This window comes from Nomascus leucogenys, chromosome 5 (genome assembly GCF_006542625.1).
Source record: "Nomascus leucogenys isolate Asia chromosome 5, Asia_NLE_v1, whole genome shotgun sequence".
Taxonomy (NCBI): Eukaryota; Metazoa; Chordata; class Mammalia; order Primates; family Hylobatidae; genus Nomascus; species Nomascus leucogenys.
The window spans coordinates 124868410-124891375 of NC_044385.1; the positions used below are offsets into that span (position 1 = coordinate 124868410).

At 42.3% G+C, this 22966-nt stretch overlaps 1 protein-coding gene and 1 pseudogene across 30 annotated transcripts in view; both read right to left on the reverse strand.

Moving 5' to 3' along the window:
- DOCK9 (dedicator of cytokinesis 9) overlaps nt 1-22966 on the reverse strand; it is a 293699-nt gene that overhangs the window by 138434 nt on the left and 132299 nt on the right. The gene's annotated exons all lie outside the window — the stretch shown is intronic.
- LOC115835210 lies at nt 17859-18663 on the reverse strand (annotated as a pseudogene).

Sequence of the window (22966 nt, forward strand, 5' to 3'; positions counted from 1 at the left end):
TCCTGAGTAGCTGGGACTACAGGCGGGCGCCACCACACCCGCCTAATTTTTGCATTTTTAGTACAGATGGGGTTTCACCATGTTGCCCAGGCTGGTCTCAAACTCCTGAACTCAAGCAATCCACCTGACTCAGACTCCCAAAGCACTAGGATTACAGGTGTGAGCCACCACACCCAGCCTTATTCTTTAAATAGAGATGGGGTCTCATCATGTTGCCCAGGCTGGTCTCAAACTCCTGGGCTCAAACAATCTCCTATCTCAACCTCCCAAAGTGCTGAGATTACAGGCGTGAGCCACCATGCCCGGCCTGGGCTTCAGGTTTCAGAAAGAAATATTCTAGTTTTTTTCTCCTATGGACTCCCTTAGGTACTATTAACAGATCATAGTTGACTGGGCGTGGTGGCTGACGCCTGTAATCCCAGTACTTTGGGAGGCTGAGGTGGGTGGATAACTTGAGGTCAGGAGTTCAAGACCAGCCTGGCCAACAAGGTGAAACCCCATCTCTACTAAAAATACAAAAATATTAGCCAAGTGTGATGGCGCATGACTATAATCCCAGCTACTCGGGAGGCTGATGCAGGAGAATCACTTGAACCCGGGAGGCGGAGTTTGCAGTAAGCCGAGATCGTGCCACTGCACTCCAGCCTGGGCAACAGAGCAAGACTCCATCTCAAAAAACAAAAACGAAAACAAACAAACAAATAAAAAAACAGATCATAGTCATTAAAGCAGCATACAAGCAAACATTTTGCTAACAGAATCTACCCTGTTAGCTCTTCATGGCAAATGACTACGCTGGGATCTCATAGCATTGGTCCTGGCAGTTTCCCTTCTTCCTTTGGTTGGAGGTGGCTTTGGGTCAAACCTCTTTTCCCTTATCCCTCCAGCCTAGGTGGAGAACTTCAGGGCATGTGTTTTGGGTACAATTTATTTCCTGCCTGTATTTTCTCTCTCTGCTGTGTCTGCTTCACCTATATTTATTCTTTTCTCGCACTCTATCTTTGAAAGTAATCTTAAAGCCTATTTTTAGAATAAGGCTCCTCATTCTAAAGGAGTGGAAGAAATGAATTCTGTTCTTCACCAAAGTCCTTGGCAGGTAAATTATTTATTCCTTCAGCCTCCTGGGTCCTGACTTCTTTGTAAGTATTACAAAGTAACAGTTACCTTTATTACACATCTGTTCTTGTGAAATGCCACAGAGATGAGTGACCATAAGCATGGAAGACAGGCACAATCTGTACAAAAAGCTACAAGCAATATACTGTACATGTATAGACTGTCACAACTGTTATGAAGGAGGGGTGCTACTTCAGAAAGTATACATTCTATGTTCCCATTTACTGTGTCCTGATCTGGTTTATCTGGGTCTTTCAAGACTTTTGAAACTAATTCTCATACTTTTAAAACATTCATGAAATAGCTCACATCAAGAAATAGGACTATTAGGGTCACTTCTAGGCCATTCTTCATCCTAACATTAAGAAGAAAAAATTTATGACAAAAATTTCCCAGTAGAATAACCAACTCAAGAAACTTTAATTATGGGACACTTTTCCAAACACCCCTCTAAGGTGAGAAAAATAATAGGAAATAGATCTTTTTTATTCTCGTATATCAAAGTCCCATTATGTTCTCACTTGGAAAAAAAAGTAACTTTAAATTATTAAAGAGAGTCGTGAATTGTTTTTTTTTTCTTCATGTATGTTCCACAGGAGGAGAGAAACCTGAGTTTTAACAGATAAGATAGCATGATGTTTCTCATTTTTAAACGAGGTTTACACATTAACCATTACTCATCAATTCCTAACCTTGATTTTAACGAAGAATAGTTTTCTGACCAGACAGAGCCCTTTTTTTCCCCCAGAGACTTCATCCAATTAAACTAAACTAGGTGTGCTTCTTTAGTACGTATGTAGTATAGCATAAGTGCTATTTTTTCGTGCATGTCTTGAACTACACACTATTCGATCTCTTTCAGATAATCTCCAAAGATGACTGCTAACCTTCCTCGTCTATGCATAGTGCTCTGTACACCAAAAGGCACAGCCTGTCTCCCCTCTCCCTGAATCTGGGCTGGCTTTCACCAACAAAATGAGATAGAAGGAATGATGATCAGTTATAAACTTAGCCTTTGTTGTTGTTGTTGTCGTTGTTTTTTGAGACAGTATCTCACTCAGTCACCCAGGATGGAGTGCAGTGGGGCAATCACAGCTCAGTGCAACCTCGCTGTCCTGGGCTCAAGTGATCCTCCCCACTTCAGCCTCCCAAGTAGCTGGGACCAGAGGCATGAGCCACCATGCCTGGCTAATTTTTGAATTTTTGGAGAGATGGGGGTCTCACCATTTTGTCCAGGCTGGTCTTGAACTCCTGGGCTCAAGCAATCCTCCTACCTCAGCCTCCCAAAGTGCTGGGATTATAGGCATGAGCCACCGCACCGGGCCCAAATCTAGCCTTTAGAAAAACTGGGAGCTTCCGTTACCTCCTTCTTGGAAGCCAGTCACCATATAAGTTCTATCATCTTGAGACCACCATGGTGACAGGAAGTACAAGATAGCCATAAAGAGAGGATATATACAAGATGCCCTACCATTCCCCAGCTGGTCTCAGCCATCCCAGGCGAGATACCACAATGTGAGTGAAGAACCATCTTGGACATTCCAGTTCCTACAGTGTAAAACAGAAGAACCACCCAGCTGAGCCTTGACCAGATGTTAGAATTGCAAAAAATAATAAATTATTGTCTTAAGTTACGAGGCTGTGGGATGGTTTGTTACTCAACAACAGAAAACCAAAACAAGATTGTAAGACACTAGGAACATCTCCAAGTTACAGTACTGAAGAATACTGCCATTTTCATGAAAATGGATTTCAAATACTAGCTACACTACAGAGTTAAGACAGAAGCACTGAGGAGATACAACTATGCTGCGATCTCATTTCCACAGTCACCCTTCTACTCAAGTCAATGCCATGAAAGAGGTCAAGTAAGATACAGTAAATGCCTGTTGGATCTTGAGAGTAGTTTGTAGTGTCTTAGGAAAAACATTCTACTGATCATTTAAGGACTCAGCATAAATAGTACTTTACCCATTCATCTATCCATCTATCCACACCTTACTGGGTCCCTACTTTCTTCCAGACACTGAGTTAGCAGCTGGAGACACAAAGTTTAATAAAATATAGTTGCTATTCTTTTAAAGCTTACAGTCTGATGAAAGAGGATGATGAGGAAATAATTATTAGAGTATGATAAGTACAGAAGAGTATAGAGAAAAGAACACAGAAGCACAGGATGATATGAGAGAAAAAAGTTAGGGAGTATAAATTCAATAAGGTAGAGAAGAGGACATCAAGAAAAGGTACACTGAGGGAAAGCTAAAATTAACTTAAGCTAAATTGTAAAGGATGAGCACAAGTCATATTCAGTACAAAACGAAGAGAAACAAGGAGATAAACTTGCCCTTGGGAAGTTCAAAGCACAAAATTAAGATATAATGAATGAGATTAACTCTTTGCCAATAAATAAATAAATAAATAAATAAATGAATAAATAAATATATCCATTAAGTCCTAAAACTAAAAACTTAAGTTGAAGGAAAAACTGCCTAGAATTCTTACTGACCTTGAATTAAACAACACTAAAAGTCCACATCTGGGATAAGAATAGGCCAACAGAAAGAACCAGGCTTCCATGGCTGGAGCAATTCTGTTAGCATCTCTATCACTATTTAAGAGAAAGGTTGGAGCTGGGCGCTGTGGCTCACACCTGTAATCCCAGCACTTTGAGGGGGCCGAGGCAGGCAGATCACTTGAGAACAGGAGTTCGAGACCAGCCTAGCCAACATGGTGAAACCCCATGTCTACCAAAAAATAAAAAAATCAGGCAGCGTGATGGCGCACGCCTGTAGTCTCAGCTACCTGGGAGGCTAAGGCATGAGAATCACTTGAACTCAGGAGGTGGAGGTCACAGTGAGCCAAGACCACGCCACTGCACTCCAGACTGGGTGACAGAATGAGAGTCTGTCTCAAAAAATAAATAAAAAATAAATAAAAGAAAGGTTGGAACCCATTAGGGTGGACCCATGGGGGAGGGGAGGACTACCAGGCTTGGCACCAACGGGGCCGTCAATGTTTGATACCACCAGCTACTAAGGTCTTCTAATTCATGGCCCTTGCTCTGAATACAGCTTCACTGAGCCACTTGTTTATAATACGCTTCCCATTTAGACTTTCCTACTGGGAGAAAATGCACAGCCAATATAGTATTCTGATCTGCTTGTGAATCCTAGTTCTCAATGCATATTAATAAAATGACATTCTGGTTTGTGCTCTTGTGGGGTTGCCTGCAACAAGTCAGTTCCCCTGAGCCTGAAACACTCTAGGTGACCAAATCCCATCTTTGGACTTGCAAACCTGAGGTCTGATCCTGTACCATGGCGACCTTATAAACCACCCCGAGACCTGTCTGAACAGCTAGTCAACCCTGACTCCATTATCCAAAACTCTCCTGTACCCACATGCCCTTCTTTACCCCACCAGATTGCAAATTCCTCTGGAACAGGAGATACATCTTCCTATTTCTAGCTATGTGCTAAATACTCAATAAATGTTTCAAGAATGAGTAAATACCCTTTGGGAGGCCGAGGTGGGAGGATCACTTAAGACCAGGAGTTCGAGACCAACCTGGGCAACATAGTGTGACCTTGTCTCTACTAAAAATAAAAAAATTACCCAGGCATGGTGTCATGCGCCTGGAGTCCAAGCTACATAGGAGGCTGAAATGGGAGTATCTCTTGAGACCAGAAGTTCGAGTCTGCAGTGAGCCGTGACCAGGCCACCGCACTACAGCCTGGGTGATGGAGCGAGACCCTGTCTCAAACAGAAAAAAAAAAGAATGAATAAAACAGTCAATGGAGACAGAAATAGGAACCTACCAATAACCATCCATTACTTGCATATAAGTTTTTTTTCCCTATTATTACAAAAAGTTATCTGGTCCATTATAGGAACTGACAAGGGAAGACTATAGCATGAGTGAACGCTCTGTTTTAATTTCTCCACAGATTTTATGTATTAAAAGTCATATTCAGATAATCATCTACTTTATGCCAAACTGATTCACACTAAATTTCTATAGTTTTATTTATTTGGCTTATAGCAAAGTCCAAGTCAATACTAAGAGATTTATACTCCAAAAGCACTAAAGCCCTTCTCAACAATAAGCCAAGTTTTCTTTTTCATGGCTGTGGCATTCTTTTCTACTTTTCTATCAGTTAAAATCATATTTCTGCTAAAAGATAGATCTATATCCACTTTATATAGACCCAATGCCCAACATCATTTGAATGTCCAACATCAAGGTGGATATTCAAAGCATACCAGTCCTATGTCTATGTTTGGAAACAAGCCATTTCCATTCTGCTAAGAAATCTGTACATTTGAAAAGGGAAGGGGGAAAAAACATTTCACACCATAATTAGTGTAATATGGATCTGAAAATTAAACCTAAACATTGCTAGCATCTCAGATAACTATTTGCATAGAAATCTTCACAGCACAAACATAATTTCAAAATAAAAGCCCTTTACCAAGGTATGCACCTGCAAGAAAGAAAAGGAAAAAAAAAAGAAAAAAAGAAAGATAGGCAGATAGATAGATAGATGATCGATAGATAGATAGGTAGATAAAAGCCCTTTCCTAGCTATTATAACAGAAGGTAAATTATTTTCAGTCAGTATCATTACTTAGGTTAAACACATAGCCTTTGACACTAAGAAATTCTTAGTTACCTTCAGCAAATATGGACAGGAGTCTTATAGGAAGTTCCACAAAATCACAGGCATAATTAAAAAGGAAGAAAAAAGGGTGACATCCTTTCCCAAAGGGCTTATATGAGGATGCACAGATACCTGAGAGCCCCAGTCTCAATATTTATGGGACAGTTTTTTGTTTTGCTTTTTTTTTTTTTTTTTTTTTAACAGAATGAGCTAGAAAAGCACAGAGTTGCTCCCAGAATAAAAAGAGTGAAATTTAAAACTGTCTGCAAGTCTAGTTTGGAATGACAAATTTCAAATAGATCCCTTTTACTTAAACAAAATAAAAGTTTTTCCTCTTAGTTGAAATGATCTCCTCCAAACAATGGGGTTACTGCGATGTTTCTGAGCCACTGTGGGAAGCCACTTAGCCCTGGACAGCAGGGCAGGCCCACCTAAAGGGAGCGAGTGGAGGTACCTGTTTCCTCACCTGGGCCGACCCCTGGGGCCTCTGGCATTTCTTGCTTCTGTCATCACTCACTGCTCTCTCTGCAGCTTAAATGTGGAATCCCTCTCTCCTAATGACATTCCTGACCCCAACCTGGCTGGGGCTCTGTCTGGCCTCCATCAGTGGCAGCCAATATGTTACCCTGACCCCACTGAAGCTGGAGATTCTGAGAAGCTCATGTTTCAAACCACAAGAAATGTGAAGCAAATCGTTTCATTCAACTTCTGATCTTAGAATTTGAGAAATGATATTGGAAAGAGATTTGAGTTGAGAGCCAGGAAACCTGAGTCCTTACCCCAGCTCTGCCTGTAATTAGCTGTGCAGTCTTGGGGGATAGTTGAACTTTCCACATCCACAGAACAGTCTTCTAGGATCTCTAGGTTTCCTTTGTGGTTTAAAAATCCCACAGTTCTGTAAATATGGAATTCTAAGTCTGTTCCTCTCAAATGGTTTATCTGAGTGCTGGAAACTGCTCCGTAAGAAACTAAAACATAAAAGGCATCCAGAAAAAAGAAAAAAGATAAATACCATATTTGCTTTGAATTACAGTTGCATTACCTTAATTATTTTTCTTTATGGAAAGAATTGTTGGGTAAAAGAGAGGGAAGATTCACTATGTAGATTTAAATAAATGTAAGAGTATTAACAAAGATTTCTATTATTTTTCTAACCTTCTCAACTCATGGCACTGGATTTTTTATTACTTTACAATGGGCTTAAACTATAACAAAACAGTCCTCTTAATTCCTGGTGGGAAGTATGCAAATCCATGGGATATTTAAAACATCATATTTTATAAAATTTTAATTAAAAGACCAACAATAGGCTCACCCTTGCCCTGGGACCATATGAACAATGAGCTAAAGACAATCTCCCAGAGAAGTGGGTGGGCTGTAACCTGAGCCAGCTGCTGGAACCGGTGACAAAGTGTCTCCACATCTCTGCTGCTCAACAGAGCAGAGAGCTGGGAGTGTCCTCCCTCAACAGAGAAACATCAGGGACAGCCCAAAAGAGGAGCACAGGCTCTGATACAGGAAGAGATGGGGAGTACCCAGCAGCCTCCCAGGTAGTTCTCCAGAGCCAACCTGAGGAAAGGGGAGACCACCACGCTCCAACTCAGACACTGAGTCAGGACAGGGGAAGACGCTTCTCTTCAGGAGGAAACTGTCAGTGAGAGCAGGACTGCAGACCTAGGGAGCTGGAGGGGAATTTCAGGGTACCTGGGGTCCTGCCTCTAAGATGGTCTACTCTCTGAGGACTGAGGATGACCAAAAATCAGAGAGAAGAAGGCCCGGGGTCCACAGTGACCACCTGTTAGAGAAGCCCAGCAGGCCTCAGACCCCATCAATTCCAGTCTACCCTTAGGCTAAACTGTGGAGCCATCAATCCTCTCTCCCCTCTTTGTAATCTCATGTAAAGCATCCATGCTTGTGCTTGTTTTCATTTACTTAGAAGTATTCCTTCAAACACCTGAGGACTTTATGCATTTGTCAGAGAAACAGTACTTGAATCTGCTGAAGGAAGGGCAGCTCTTAGGGTGGGCCTGGGGTGGGGGCAAGGCACAGTATGCAGAGCTCAGGAGACGGAGGGACCTAGATGCAGCCAAAAAGCAAAGCGCAGGAGGTCCGAGCAAGACAGCTCTTCAGGAGCATTCCCTGGGTCTGGCCCATCTCCCTCACTGAGTTAACCCTAGGTTCAATTGTTATTGTTCTCAGCTGGGCCAAATGGATAGCATCCACGTCCATTGCAAACTACTCCCTCTTAGATGGCTCACAAGAGCTCCCTCCTTTTGTCTCTAGGCCCCAGCCAAACTGCATGGTGCCTCACGTCTCTGTAGAATTATGTCCCTTTGATATCTGCTGGAAACCCCACTTGGTTGCACTGGTCTGTACATTAAATATTTTGTGTCGAGTGCAGTATTAAACATTACTATTCAACAACTCTGAGAACATCACTGAAACTTACTGAGCGCAGAGGTGATGAAAGCTTTCCAAGTTATCTGGCAGATGCATTTGTTTCAGAGCATATGACTTGCTTTTTGAGAGGATTCAGTACCAAGCTAGACTGGAAACTAAAATTTACACAGGGCGTTCCCACATTTTACCTCACAATTCATGTCTTGGCAGTTAACCCACAATGTTCTATTAATGTCAGACAAATTCCATTTTCAGGGAAGCGTTGCCTAAAGAGCCTCGATGTTTAATTCCCTGATAATTAAGAAAATGAGCAAAGCATAGGGCAGAGAGGCTGAAGAAGGAATTCCATTTAGGTTTCTGGAAGGGATTTAATGAAAGCCAATTCCCAAGGAACACATTTAAAACATTACAAGGGCTGAGTTTTTTTGTTGTTTTTTAAGAGATAGGGTCTCGCTCTGTCGCCTAGGCTGGAGTGCAGTGGTGTGATCATGGCTCACTGCAGCCTTGACCTTCTAGGCTCAAGTGATCATCCCACCTTGGCCCCCCAAAGTGCTAGGATTACAGGCGTGACTCACTGCAGCTAGCTGGGCTGAGTCTTGATATGAGCAGAGAATTATACATTTCTCACGGACTATTTGAGCCTAAGCTCACCTAACATAGACTCTATAATCCATCTTTTTGGTGGTCTTGAGGTGGGGGGGCCTTCTCTGCCTCTCTAACTGCTCCTCTTCACTGGCACCTGCATGGTCCCCCATTTCTTTCTCTGGTCCTTCAACAGTGCCACCCTTCACTCTGCCTGATGTCAAAGTACCCATAACAATGCACAAACTGCAGTGCAGCACCCTAACTGGTAGGCCCACCTTCCCTCCATCATCCCTTTTATCTATTCTTTGCACAGCTGCCATTTGTCTTTCTAAATCTCTCATCTGATAGCATCATGCCTCAACTGAAATTCTTTCAGTGACGCCTCATTGCCACCAGAATAAAATCCAAACTCCTCAGCATAACCGAAGACCTTTTGTGACCAACCGTGCTAACTTTTCTGAACTCTTCTGCCCTTCTCCAACCGTCCAGCAACATGGACTATTTCTGATTCCCTAATGCACCAGGCCCCTCTGACTCACACCAAGTTGCTCAGACTGGTCTCCAGAACACGTACCATTCTGCTAAGATTACTCAAAGATACTTCTGTGTCTCCTGACAGACTTGAGAATCTGCCCATGTTATTCATCTTTAATTCTCCAATACCCAGCAGAACACCTGGCACAAGATGAATGTTGCTGAGTAAATGGGAAGTTGGGACTTTAAAAGAGGGACTGCACAATTTAGTTGTGAGGTCACATGAGGTTCCAAATGAGACAGTATCTCAGCAACACGTGAGACTTCAGATAGTTCCTTTCACCAAATAATGTACTGCTTCCTGAAAAGTCAGATTTCAGTAGACCTTTGAGAGTCATATGAATTTCATTCTGCCACCTTCTCAAATCCTTCAAATGGAAGAGCGCACATGATAGTTTATTAAAATGCAGTAAACTAAATAACATAAATGTTCAGAACCCTTAATAACTAGTTATCAATTAAGTGCATTTTTGTAAAGAATTATATATTTTTTTGGTCTTACAAAGAAGCAATTTTAAAATCACTTGCTAAGTACTACTGCACAGCTGAGGACAGGAGAGTTACCTAGAAAACCAGGAGTAGCCTTGTGGTCATTCAGGGCCCAAGTGGTACGTCTGGCTTCCCGTTTAGTAAGGGATTCAGCCTGCTGAACAACTACAGTTGAGGGTGGCAACTAAAAACAGCTCCCTCAAAAATAAAATGACATTCCCTAGAGGCGAGAATAGAGGCTGTAATAAGCTCCCTAGTAACCTGGCGTCTCCCCACCAATGGAAGGGCAGTAGCAAGGGTGTGCAGTGCTCTCCTGGATGGTGGTTGTCTCTTTGGATTCTCAAACATCTGTGAGAATCAAATTTTAGGGGAAATGTCATCACTGAATTACAGATCAAGAAAAATGAGTTTTAGGAAGGTTTATCACTTATGAAAGGATCAGAGTAATAAGAGACAGACCTCTGTGGACATATGACTAAATCTTGGGTCCTGTCACTACCTCTAGTGTCTAAAGCACCTGCCAACTCTTTCATGTGCATTCCACTCAACCTTGAGGTAGGTGTAAGTAAGTGCACTTTCTTTTGTTTTCCAGTTGTCTGTAGGTGTCTCTGGTTTTCTTTTTTTTTTTTTTTTTTTTTTTTGAGATGGAGTCTCGCTGTGTCACCCAGGCTGGAGTGCAGTGGCGCGACCTCGGCTCACTGCAAGCTTCGCCTCCTGGGTTCACGCCATTCTCCTGCCTCAGTCTTCTGAGTAGCTGGGACTACAGGCGCCCACCACCATGCCTGGCTAATTTTTTGTATTTTAAGTAAAGACAGGGTTTCGCCATGTTAGCCAGGATGGTCTCGATCTCCTGACCTCGTGATCTGCCCGCCTCGGCCTCCCAAAGTGCTGGGATTAAGGCGTGAGCCACCGCGCCCGGCCGGTTGTCTTTCTTTAGAATTCTATTTTAGTTGCTAAAAGGACCATAATTTTGTGTGAACATCTAGCACAGTGGATATGCTTAAAGTTAAAACATGTCCATCACAGTTATGTGTTGCATAACGCTAGAGATACATTCTGAGAAATGCATCATCGAGTGACTTCGTCCTTGTGCAGACATGATAAAGTGTACTTACACAAACCTACATGGTAGAGCCTACCACACACCTAGGCTATAAGGGTGTAGCCTATTGCTCCTAGGCCACAAACCTGTATAACATGGGACTGTGCTGACTACTGTAGGGAGATGTAACACAATGAAAGTATGTGTGTACCTAAACATATCTAAACACAGAAAAGGTATGGTAAAATACAGCATTATAATTTGATGGGACCACCATTGTTGACTGAAAGGTCATTATGCAGTGCATGACTGTATTTATACAACTCGATCCACCAATGAACTTTCCTTCAGGACTTGTCTTAGGAAGACATACTCCCTAATGTGCCACCCATCATCCATATGCAAGGTTTCACTTATGTACTGAATATAATTTCACTCAAATCCCTCTGAGTTGACCAGTGCCACACTGCTTCTGTCAGAGCAGCATTTCAGCTCCTGGGCTGCCATCCAGAGTCTTACTTCAAACACAGCGGAGAGTCAGCTTTGTAGATATAATGCTAAGCAGATGGGGAAGGCACTCTGACTCAAGGACTTCTGACATCAGGGGACTTTGATAAACTTACTGAAACTGTCCTCTTTGGATCTTGTGCACACACTCGAAGGTGTTGCTCAAACCCATGTGGGACACACTCAATATTATCTAGGTTCTTCCAGGCAACCGTGGTAGAAAAAGGCAGAGACACAGACATAGCTGGACTTGTTTTTGTTTTAGGAACCACAGAGATTTTGTGCCTGGTAATATGTTAAACGATATCTGGAATTCTGAGGCCAAAACATGGATTTCCATTTCCTTTAAAGACTCTTGGTTTGTGTGTGTTTGTTTTTGCATGCAAACTTACTGTGTCTCCTTTTCTTCTACTCCCATGATTTGCCACCTTGAGATATGCTCTAATGACCTCAAAGGCCACTGGTGCCAAGATCTCATATCCATCCATTTGTGTAATACCTATTAAGTGCCTACTATGGATAAAATACTATTGTAGGAATGTTGGCAAATGTAAACATAAATTTTCAAAAAACTATGGTTTACAACTTTAAAAAAAATTATGGCTTTCTATTCTCATGGAGGCTTTATTTTCTATTTAGGGAAAAAAATAAGCAGTTTCATAGTTACAAATAATCATAATAAAGAGGGATAGGCAATGAATGCTAGAGACACAGTATATACTTCATAAATTTCCACGTGATTAGGCTACCCCTGACAGAAGATATCATCCTTAGTTCAAATCTTCCTCTATCCATGTCTGTTGATCACCTTTAATATCCTAAGACATACACACTAATCACATAGATAAAATTGTCCTTCTGTGCCTCATTGGTTTGCAAATATGGTCTGCATTTATCCAGTTCCACCAATTGGAGAATTTTACCATTCTCTCTGACATATTTAAAATGTCAGCTAAATATTATTTTAAAAAGAAAAGAAGAATGTGACCTCTCATGGGGAACACAAACATACAGTGATGGACTACTGGGTTCATCAATATCCTTCATTCAGGATAAGAGAATAACATCTTACATTTACTTGATGTATACAGGTGGTATTTCATACGTGTGTGCTCTCTTTCATCTAGTTACATATGTAGTTAATGTCAACTACCCACTTGATCCTAGGTTTTCCTGAGCACAACATGGAGCAAAAATCATGTCACAGTGTCCACTATATGGGAAAAAAAAAAAAAAAAAAAAAAAAAAAAAAAAAAAAAAAAAAAAAAGCTACTACCCTTTCCCAGGCTGAGGAAAAAAAAATAAAGAAAATGATGAAATACTTTGTAAGCATAAAAACCAACACACTGATCTTGTACCCTAATTGTTTCAGCAGAAAGCATCATGGTTCCGCTGAGTTCTCTGGCTCCTGAGGGCACCATTACACTGTGTTCCATGTGCATGTCCTGCTCCCGCATAACATGTTCAATCACATCCCCTACAGTCCTATGCCAGGGCACATGGGGACACAGCTGCCCACACACCCTCCTCTGCCTGTAACAGTGCATGGGGCTGCAGAGGGATACCCTGGGAACAGTGAGGAAGACGGAAGAACCCTTTGAGGTGCCAATCAGCTGAACCTCACTTAAGGACAGCAGGTCATGACCAGATCATCCTACTAGCCTATCAGGCCTCCACCTTCATTTAGAAAGGCTGGCACAAATACAAAGTTAATTATGCTTCCCCAATATGTTTCTGTGGTTGCTGATTTGGACTCAGGCATAGAAGTTGTTTTTCAGAAGCAATTTTCATCCTTAACATTTCCTTCAGTTTAGGAAAATAACTGAATTTGCACAGTCCAATGCTGATATTCTTGAAGTTTGGTGAGCTAAGCAAGATGGTTTTAAACAAATTAAAGAACAAATGAATCAGTCAAGGAAACAATGATTCTAAATGTTTGTAAATCACTTCCTTTTCCTACAATATTTCTAATAAGAAAGCTTGTAACATACATCTTCCAGGGACCTGAGAATCCAGCTCAAGCTTAAATGCTCAAAACAGCCACTTGAAGAGATCTACCCTTAACTTCGTATTTCAATTTGATTTTATATCTGATTGACGTTTAGTAGGCCTGGTAAGTGGGCTGAATGTACATCTACGATTTTCTGAATTTCTTCCAAATGATTTAATGCTTTGTTACATGGTGATTCTCCTCACCCAAGAGCCATCTAAAGTCACTCTGCCATGGTCCATGTTGTCACCACACCTTCCTTCCGTGAGCTCTCAGACACTGACATGTCCCTTCCCTGAGTGTGCCCTAGTACCCCTCCAACTACCCCACACCAGGTATTTTTGCTCTTTCATCCTCTGGGCCCTCTAGTGTCTTCTTTTCCCAGTCCAGGGTCCACCTCCAAAGACTCTCCAGCCTCGACTCCCTGGGAGGTCATTTTAGGACCTTGGGTCACTCACTCTCACCCATATCCTGCCACCATCGCAGCCATCCATCCTCTGCTTTCTCTTCTCTATTCCCAGGTGACTGACGTTTCCAACAAGGCTAATTGTTTTAATTGAAATCTTAAGTGGAAAGACTCCCCTCTTGGCTGATAATTCATTTGTTTAATTCTACAAATATTTATTGAATATCTACCACTTGTTCTACATGCTTAAAAACTAAGATCTCTGCCTCCTGGAGTTTACATAGGAAGCAAAAACATATACCAGTGTGAGAAGCTGTTAAGAGACAAGGAGAGAAAAAAAGAAATCAGAGCAAGGTAGAGAGGACCAGCAAGGCCAAAGAGGGGTGGAGGTGTAGCACTCAGCAACAGCCTCACTGCAAATGTCAGATTTGGAAAAAGGTTTGCAGGGGCAACAGATAGCCAGGTAAAGAATTTCCAGGGACAAGACAGGTCCCAAGCCAGGAGCCTGCCTCGCAGGGGAGACGGGAGCCCAAAGAGGCCAGTGTGGCTGCAGACAGACAGCGGATGGTGGGAGAGGCGGGCTGGGAGAAGGCCTGGGAGTAAATGGGAAACAAGATCACAGGGACCCTTGGGCAGTGGTAAGGCCTTTGCTGGGGGATTCTGAACACAGGAATGATAATCTCTGACTCACTTTTTAAACAGTCTCTCTAGCTACACTGTTAGGACCGACTGGAAGAGGGCAAGGAGAGAACCCAGAAGACTTGAGAGGAGTCTCTCGCATTAATCCAGGTAAGAGGGACAGACAAAGGCTGTGGCGATGGTTCCAGCAGGGGGAGAACAAGCTGATGACACTTGACTCCCCCTGCCACTCTCCATGGCCTGCTTTCCAAACCCTTACTCGCCCAAGCTCCCCCTGCCCCAGGCCAGCCTGACATTAGCTCCCTCAGCACAATCTGCCGCTACACTTCTCAATACACAATGCTCTCCTTCCATTTGGAGCTGGCAGTATTTCTCCTTCCTCAACTCCTCCTCTAAAAGACCCTTAATTCCCTCCCCAGAGACCCCATGCAGAACCCTGCTTCAAAACTCAGACCACATTATCCTGTATCTTCGATCTCTTCTCCATGCCTGGGTTTCACCCTTCTCAGCTCATTCTTGCTTTCCCAGTCCTGGTAAAACCTCCCGCGGACCTTGTCACTGCTTGGAGCCACTCTGATTTCTTCTGTTTCCAGCTTACTCTAACCTGTGTCTCCCCACTCACTTCTTTACCCCCGCCTGGTCACCAACTCCACTGCCCTTTCCCGGGACCTCCCTAGCCATGGAGAGACTGTCTGCCCTCTCTGCCTGCCTTCTTCCAACTCTTCTTCTCCATTTCCTGGTTCTTATCCTAACTTCTGTCTCTGCTTCCCCTGCTTTTTCCTAAATGAAGGCACTAGCCCAGGCTTCAGTCCGTCATGCTCTCGGCCCCTTTCATGCCTGTCTCACTTTTCTGTGGATGAGTCCAGATATTCCTTTTTAAACCGACTTCTCTCAGGGCTGGACTTCTGCGTTTCCAGCCACTTCAAGAGCTGATAGCACCTGGGTGTTCCACTAAACTCTCAAATGATACTTCCACAGTAGATTCCCATGGGACTAGATTTATGTCATGACACTGGTCCTAGTCCCCTGCTTATTAAGACATACCTTTATCTCCTCTCCTAAGTTATGAGCATTTTGAAAGCAAGGATCCTAGCTTATCTTCGTGGTTCCAAGCACCTCACAAAGCTGAGTCCTTTCACAAGTAGTTTAAGAATAAACATAAGTTAAATAAATATACTCTTAAGCTCAGCTGATCAGTGCTACTTGAAAAGTAAGCTTTTCTTTTTAAGGACTATGTGATGATAATTAAAAAAAAAAAATCAATCACTATTTCCTGTAAAAGGCATTACTTGAACTAGAATTAAAATTCTCATCTCCTGAAGGTTTAGATGTTTCTATTCAGAATTTTTTTTTTTTTTTTTTTTGAGATGGACTTTCGCTCTCATTGCCTAGGCTGGAGTTGCAGTGGCGCAGTCTTGGCTCACTGTAACCTCTGCCTCCCGGGTTCAAGCATCCTGCCTCATCCTCCCGAGTAGCTGGGATTACAGGCGCCTGCCACTACGCCCAGCTAATTTTTGTATTTTTGGTAGAGACAGGGTTTCACCACGTTGGCCAGGCTGGTCTCGAACTCCTGACCTCAGGTAATCTGCCTGCCTCAGCCTCCCAAAGTGCTGGGATTACAGGCGTGAGCCACCGCACCCGGCCCAGAAATATAATTTATCCAGATTTTTCAGTTAGGTCTAAGCCTAGACATGAACTAATATCCCAGAAACCACAATGTTTACAGAAAGTTACACTGTTGGCCACTGAATTCTAACTGATAAAAATTTCGAGGAATTTATGAAAAGAACACTTTTCAATAAAAAGCCAAAAACAAAGTATTGAGAGTTTTTTTCTTTTGGCTCTATATAAGAAAAAAGTGAGGACAAAACATCGTGAAAATAAGTTTTTTTCTTTTCAAAAGGACAGATGGGAAATGAGATCAGGGACTTCCAGGCCTTTGTAAGCAGCAGGCATGGCTTCCTTTCCATGTCAGTGATTTGTAGATCATTATCAGTCTCATGTAAGTAGAAGAGGAAAAGAACCAGAGGAAAAATAAAACTCAGGATGTTATTGAAAGGGAAATGGAGTAACCACATTTTTCTATACAATGCTGAGAACACTCTAGGATTCTCCTGTATTCAAACATTTCCAAAAAGTAAATTTTTTAGGATTGTCAATTATGAATAATCTTTGACCTGCACTCCTATCCTTTCTTTTCAATTCTCTTGCTAAGACATTTATATAGGTAATACACCATGAGTATCAGTGGGAAAAGCACCTAAGGACTCACTCCTCAACCTGATTTTGCAAACAGTTCTAAGGATGATAACAGTTTCCCACCCATAAATATAGCACAGAAATCCTATAACGAAATCCTATGCTTTTTAAAAATTGTTATTTTAAATACATAAAACATAAAATATACCATCTTAACCATTTTTAAGTGTACAGTTCAGTGGCATTAAGTACATTCTCATTTTTCAATCATCACCACCATCGATCTCCAAAACTCTTTTCATCTTTCCAACTGCGTCTCTGTTCCCATTGAACAATAACTCCCCATTGCTCCCCACCTCCATCCCTAGTAACCACCATTCTACTTTCTGCCTCTAATGAATTTGATTCTTTAGGGACGTTACATATGTGGAATTGAACAGTATTTGTCCTTCTGTGACTGGCTTATCCACTGAGCATAACATCTTCAGGGTCCATCCATATTGTAACATGGGACAGGAGTTTCTTACCTTTTCAGGCTGAATAATATTCCATTTTTTTGTAAATACCACATTTTCTTTCTCCATTTATCCCTTGATGGACACTTGGGTTGCCTCCCGCTTTTGGCTACTGTAAATAATGCTGATCTTACTAGGGGTGAACAAATCTCTCTTTGAGTCCCTGCTTCCGAGTCTTTGAGACATATATCCAGAAGTGGGATACAATGTGCTTTTGAGACAGGGTCTCGCTCTGTCACCCAGGCTGGACCGCAGCAGCACAATCATGGCTCACTGCAGCCTCAACCTGTTGGGCTCAAGTGATCCTCCCACCTCAGCCTCCCAAGTCACTGGGACCACAGGTTTGCGCCACCATGCCTGGCTAATTTTTTTTGTTTTTTTCCAGAGACAACTGAGTATTTATGTTTGTGCCTTTCTTCCTATGTGTATTTCAAGTCTTCAAAACAAGGCCCCAGGAACCTCCAGACTCAATTATGCCCCTGGGCTTGGTCCACTGTTACAGGAGTCTTACAGAGCCTTGTACATAAGCTTGAGTTACTCATTCACAATAATAAACCACAAGACACAAGATGCAACTAAGCAGAACTCCCTCCTCCATTCCTCCATGGTAGATGCTGATTTCAGATGAGGTGGCAGCCAATGTAGAAAACATTGGAATTTTTCCTTGGAAATGATTGTGATGAGAGGTGTCTGCCATGAACATCACCTACTGTCTTTTCTTCAACCCTTCCTTTCCAGTTTTTGAAGATTAAGCAGGACGTAATCTTATCTGAAGATACTTGATAATAATTCCAAAAAAACCCCAAACACACGCTTCCACTACGCCGTGCTTTCAGATATTCTGGGTTGGGTTCAGCTGGTGGATGAGCTGATTGATGTGTTCACCCCAGGTAAGCCCATCTCCTTGAGGAAGCCCACTCTATTCTTGGTAGCATGATGGGCCACCGAGAGGTGGGAAGGGTGCAAGACCCATGAGATCTCCTGGAAATACTTCCCTGGGAAGGCAATTTCATGAACGAGGTCTCCCAGGCAAATGACACCAAACTCCCCCAGGTGCTCCTCAATCGCTGTGCTGTCTGTCAGAGAGATGGTCTCAATCTTGACCTTGGCTTGTTCATGTTTCAAAATGAGTTCTTGGACAGACTTTAGATTGGAAATCCCCAGTTCACATAAGGTTCTACTATAAGCAGCATTTTTAGGCTCTGGGGGGTGACTTTTACAAAGATACCACTGAAAATTTTCTTCAGGCAAAGTCTTGCAAAGGTTCTCTGCACCAGTAAAGTCACACCATTAATTCTTTGGATGCGTAAAACAAAGGCCAAGGAATGTTTATCTGGCAATTCCAAGGCATGAGGTTTCACTTCTAGTCGTCTGAGACGCACCTTGTCGCGTTTCTGCCACCAGGAATCATATAGGAATGATTCCAGTCGCTTAAACCTGAGCCGTTTTCCTTTATTCTGCTCCTTCTTTGCTAAAAGTGCCTGCTTCACCTGAGCGGCTTTGAGGGCTTGATAAGCCTTCCTCTTTTTCAGATTTTCTGGAACCAAAGGGATTTTTCTTTGCTCTTGCTCTGCCATCTTTCTAGTATCTAATATTTTTTAAATTTATTTTTTGTAGAGCTGAGGTCTTGCTGTGCTGTCCAGGGTGGTCTTGAACTTCTAGGCTCAAGCAATCCTCCCACCTTGGTCACCCAAAGTGCTGGGGTTACAGGTGTGAGCCAATGAACCCGGCCCAACACACTCTTTTCATCCTTCCGTACAAGCTCTGTCCTCTGTTTGTTTACACCAGACACCAAAGTCTAATTTTTATGAAATATGAATGGTAGCACAAATTGTCTCCCAATATTCTTACTACCCACTACCTTTCTCATATTCTGTCACTTTACATAGTTGCACAAGCATAAGTAAGCTATGTAACAAGTCAGGATACAAGGAGCTTAAAAGCCAGATGAAGATGCCGTGCGTTAGTCACAGGGTTAACAATGTCCCCACCAACAGGACCATCTGGTAAAACGACTTCCACTTGAAGGAGAATCGTCATTGGAAATCAATAGTCAGCTGCCACCCAAATCCCATGTCTTTGATGGAAAAGGCAGGCGTCCTGGGCTCGACTTTCAGTTAAACAGAGGCTCATCATGTCTTAAGCCACAAGTCAGCTTATACAGCTTGACCTAAAACCTTTTAATCCAAAGGTCATTACCTCTGTCTAACTGCTTGTTAAAGTTTACCTCTAACTTTGCTCATGGAAAAAGTAAGTTCTCAGATTTATGCCAAATAAACTGGGTAAGACAACAAAACAATAAGAAAAATGAAGGTTTGTTAATCACTAGAAAAAAACACTCCTCTCCAGTCCCTGTTTTACCTGCACTTTTTAATTTTAGAAATTACCTACTTCTGCCAAACCACATCATTGATCCTGCAAATATTTTTACAAATCTAGTCACTGGGACTATCACATGTTCCAAACAGTATTAATATTTACTTGATGAATCAAAGAAAATAACCTAATGCTTGCAAAAATTTTACTATCAGTAAGGTAAGCAATGAGTATTCAACCCTAGCACCTAGCAAGGAAGGGATTTTGTGCATGTGGAGGTGGGCAGGTGGATGGGAGGACAGAGGCTCAAAGCCAGCCCTTCTCAGGACCACAGCACGGAGGGGGATGCCTGAATGCAAGAAGCCTAAGAAGCAGGTTGTGAACGGCCAAGACCACATACTCAAGTGTTTATGTGCATGGTGCAGACAGGCAGTAGGAAAGGAATTGAGACAGTGGGGGAAAAAGTTTCTGTGGACTTAAATAGCTTCAGACAATACGGGATTTCAAGTGGTCTCTAAAGGGTAGGAAAGATCTAGAAGAGAAGATGCTGCTGGCAAGGAGAACCATGAAGCCAAAGCACAGATGGCAGAGATCCCCAAGCAACAGGATCTGATTCTGCAAAAAGAAGGGCCATCAGCTAGTGACGGCTGCAGGCCCCATGGCGTTCCTGTCCCTGGCCATGGCAGATCACATGTACTTTACTTCATTAATATTCCCTTTTTTTTTTTGAGATGGAGTTTTCCTCTTGTCCCCCAGGCTGGAGTGCAATGGCACGATCTTGGCTCACTGCAACTTCCACCTCCTAGGTTCAAGCAATTTTCTTGCCTCAGCCTCCCAAGTAGCTGGGATTATAGGCGCCCGCCACCATGCCTGGCTAATTTTTGTATTTTTAGTAGAGATGGGGTTTTGCCATGTTGGCCAGGCTGGTCTCAAACGCCTGACTTCAGGTGATCCACCCGCCTCAGACTCCCAATGTGCTGGGATTACAGGCGTGAGCCACCGTGCCCAGCCTACTTCATCAATACCCTGATGGCTGGGAACTATTATTTTGATTTTTTGTTTGTTTGTTTTGAGATGGAGTCTCACTCTGTCACCCAGGCTGGAGTGCAGTGGCACAATCTCAGCTTACTGCAACCTCTGCCTCCCAGTTTCAAGAGATTCTCCTGCCTCAGCCTCCCGAGTAGCTGGGATTACAGGTGTGCACCACCATGCCTGGCTAATTTTTGTATTTTCTGGTAGAGACGGGGTTTCACCATATTGGCCAGGCTGGTCTCAAACTCCTGACCTCATGATCCACCCGCCTCGGCCTCCCAAAGTGCTGGGATTACAGGTGTGAGCCACTGCACCCGGCCTATTCTTTTGATTTTTTTAAAAATCAAAAAGTAAAAAAACATTTACTTCATGTCTCTCTTCTTTGCTGTTGTTGTAGTAACTACTCTTCTGTCATCCTCAGGCAACTACATGCAACCCGCAAATCTTTTCTTGACACAACTCATTTTTAGAGAACATGTAGATGCCTTTAGGATCTGACCAGTAAAGGCTCAAGATCAACATGTGCCTACTTGAAAAATGTACACAAGCATCACCACTATCCATACTTATATTTTAGTAAATTATCATTTCAAATATATTTGGCAGAAATGTACACCAAGTTCTATTATTTTAATAGTTAACTTATACTGCTTAATTATTTAAGTGCAGTAAATCACCCCTCAGCATGCGTTTTGCTGCTGCCATTTCCTAACCAACTTGGTATTACTTTTCCATATGAAATAAAACACTTTCCCCAATCTAATTTGTTCCCTCTGCCTCTAATAATACAATAATTCTGCTCTTATTCTGCCTAAGAAAACACAGATAGAAGGAATCTGTGGCACTGTTAAGACCTTTCACTCATCCAGCTAATTAGACAGTTAATAACATCACTGAGACAATTTAACAAAAAAGCACAGAGTACATGGCCTTACCTGTTAAGAAAGTGGGAGTCTATAAGAAAACAAATAATTGTACCCAAACTTCACTGGGGCCCATCACAATTCCTGTGATGAGGATCAAAGCTCAAATTCAAGCTCCTAAATCTCTAGGAAAACTTCCCCCCAAACAGAAAATAATATTTGCTCATCACCTTAGCCAACAAAATGCTAGTGAGTTATTTGCCTTTCCTAGAATATTTGTGCCTGGTATCACCAGAGTACTTAAAAGCAAAGGGGACACAGAAGTTTTCTCAAAGTTTAAACTGTCTGATTCTGCAACTGCTTAAACATCCAGATATCCCATTCCCCTGGGATAACGATGATACTCAACTAACTCTATCTTGTTTCTTTGGTTTGTTTCTTAAGCAATTTTATCTCAGTCATACAAATAGAATTTTTCATTCTAGGTTGCAAACTCAAAAAAGTTGTTACTCTAATTAATACCAAGAAGAACACATATTTCATGTTCAGAGAAATTTGAGATAACCTTTAGCTTCCTCAGACAACACTACAGGAAAATCTTGTCAACACGCAGCACAATTTATAATCATTTGATTTTGCTTTTCATTTGTTGCCAAATCACAGGCAAAAGGCATCATTCAGAGGTTCTCATTTATTTGTCCATTCCCGTGCAGTTTAGTCATTTAATGAAGTATGCAAGGCATGGTATTGTTTGGCATGACCTCAACCCATTTGCCAGTTACTTTGGCAGCAACACCACACGAATGGTCAATTTCATTCCCATGGGCATTCCTTTTCTGCAGGACAGAGCTAAAGAATAATCATTTTGGGGCCCATGTGTCTCTAACAAGTTAGAAAGAGTGAACATTTGTGAAAATTCTCACCTCTGTTGTAAGCTGGTGTCGCTTAAATTTGGCGGGAAAAAAACTTCAAGGATAGTAATTTAACAATTTCTATTAACATGGAAGTTTCTAAAGACAATGAAGTATGCACAGAGCTGTATACAGTAAGTTATATTCTGTGGGATGGGATTAGAAGGAAGGTGTAGGGAGGCTTTTCATGTCAATTATTTCAATATTTCCCTCTCATTTATCTTTCTGTACATGGATGTAACACTTTTGGAATCAAACAACAAAGAATCAGTGCAGCTTAAAAAAAAATAAGGCAGCTCGATTCACAAAAGACAGGGCTTAAATAGTAACAGCATCAGGTAGAGAAGCTTCCAACTAAGAGCATCAAAGGAGAGGAGAAGGAAGTGCCAGGATTAGGTCCCAGGAGAGCAAAGAAAGTAACCAGAACCCCCAAATGGACCAAGGTGACTCGCTGCAAGGCATTTAACACCACTGGGTTTCCTGGAGGAAGAATGTCATTCTCATTCCTCAACAGCCTCACAGCTTCTTGTTAGTCTCTTAACCACAGGCCATAGCCTGAAAGAGCAGCACACAGCAGGAGCTGTGCTGAGTCCTCCACATTTCTTCCAAGGAATAGCACCCACATTACACTAGAGAGGTAAACTTCAGACCATTCTTGGCTAACCTTGAACCCTTTGCTGGCAGCCCACACACAGTGCAGGGCCTCTGAAGGCAGGCTCCCAAGTGCCATCCTAAAAAAATGCATGACAAAATCTCCCACT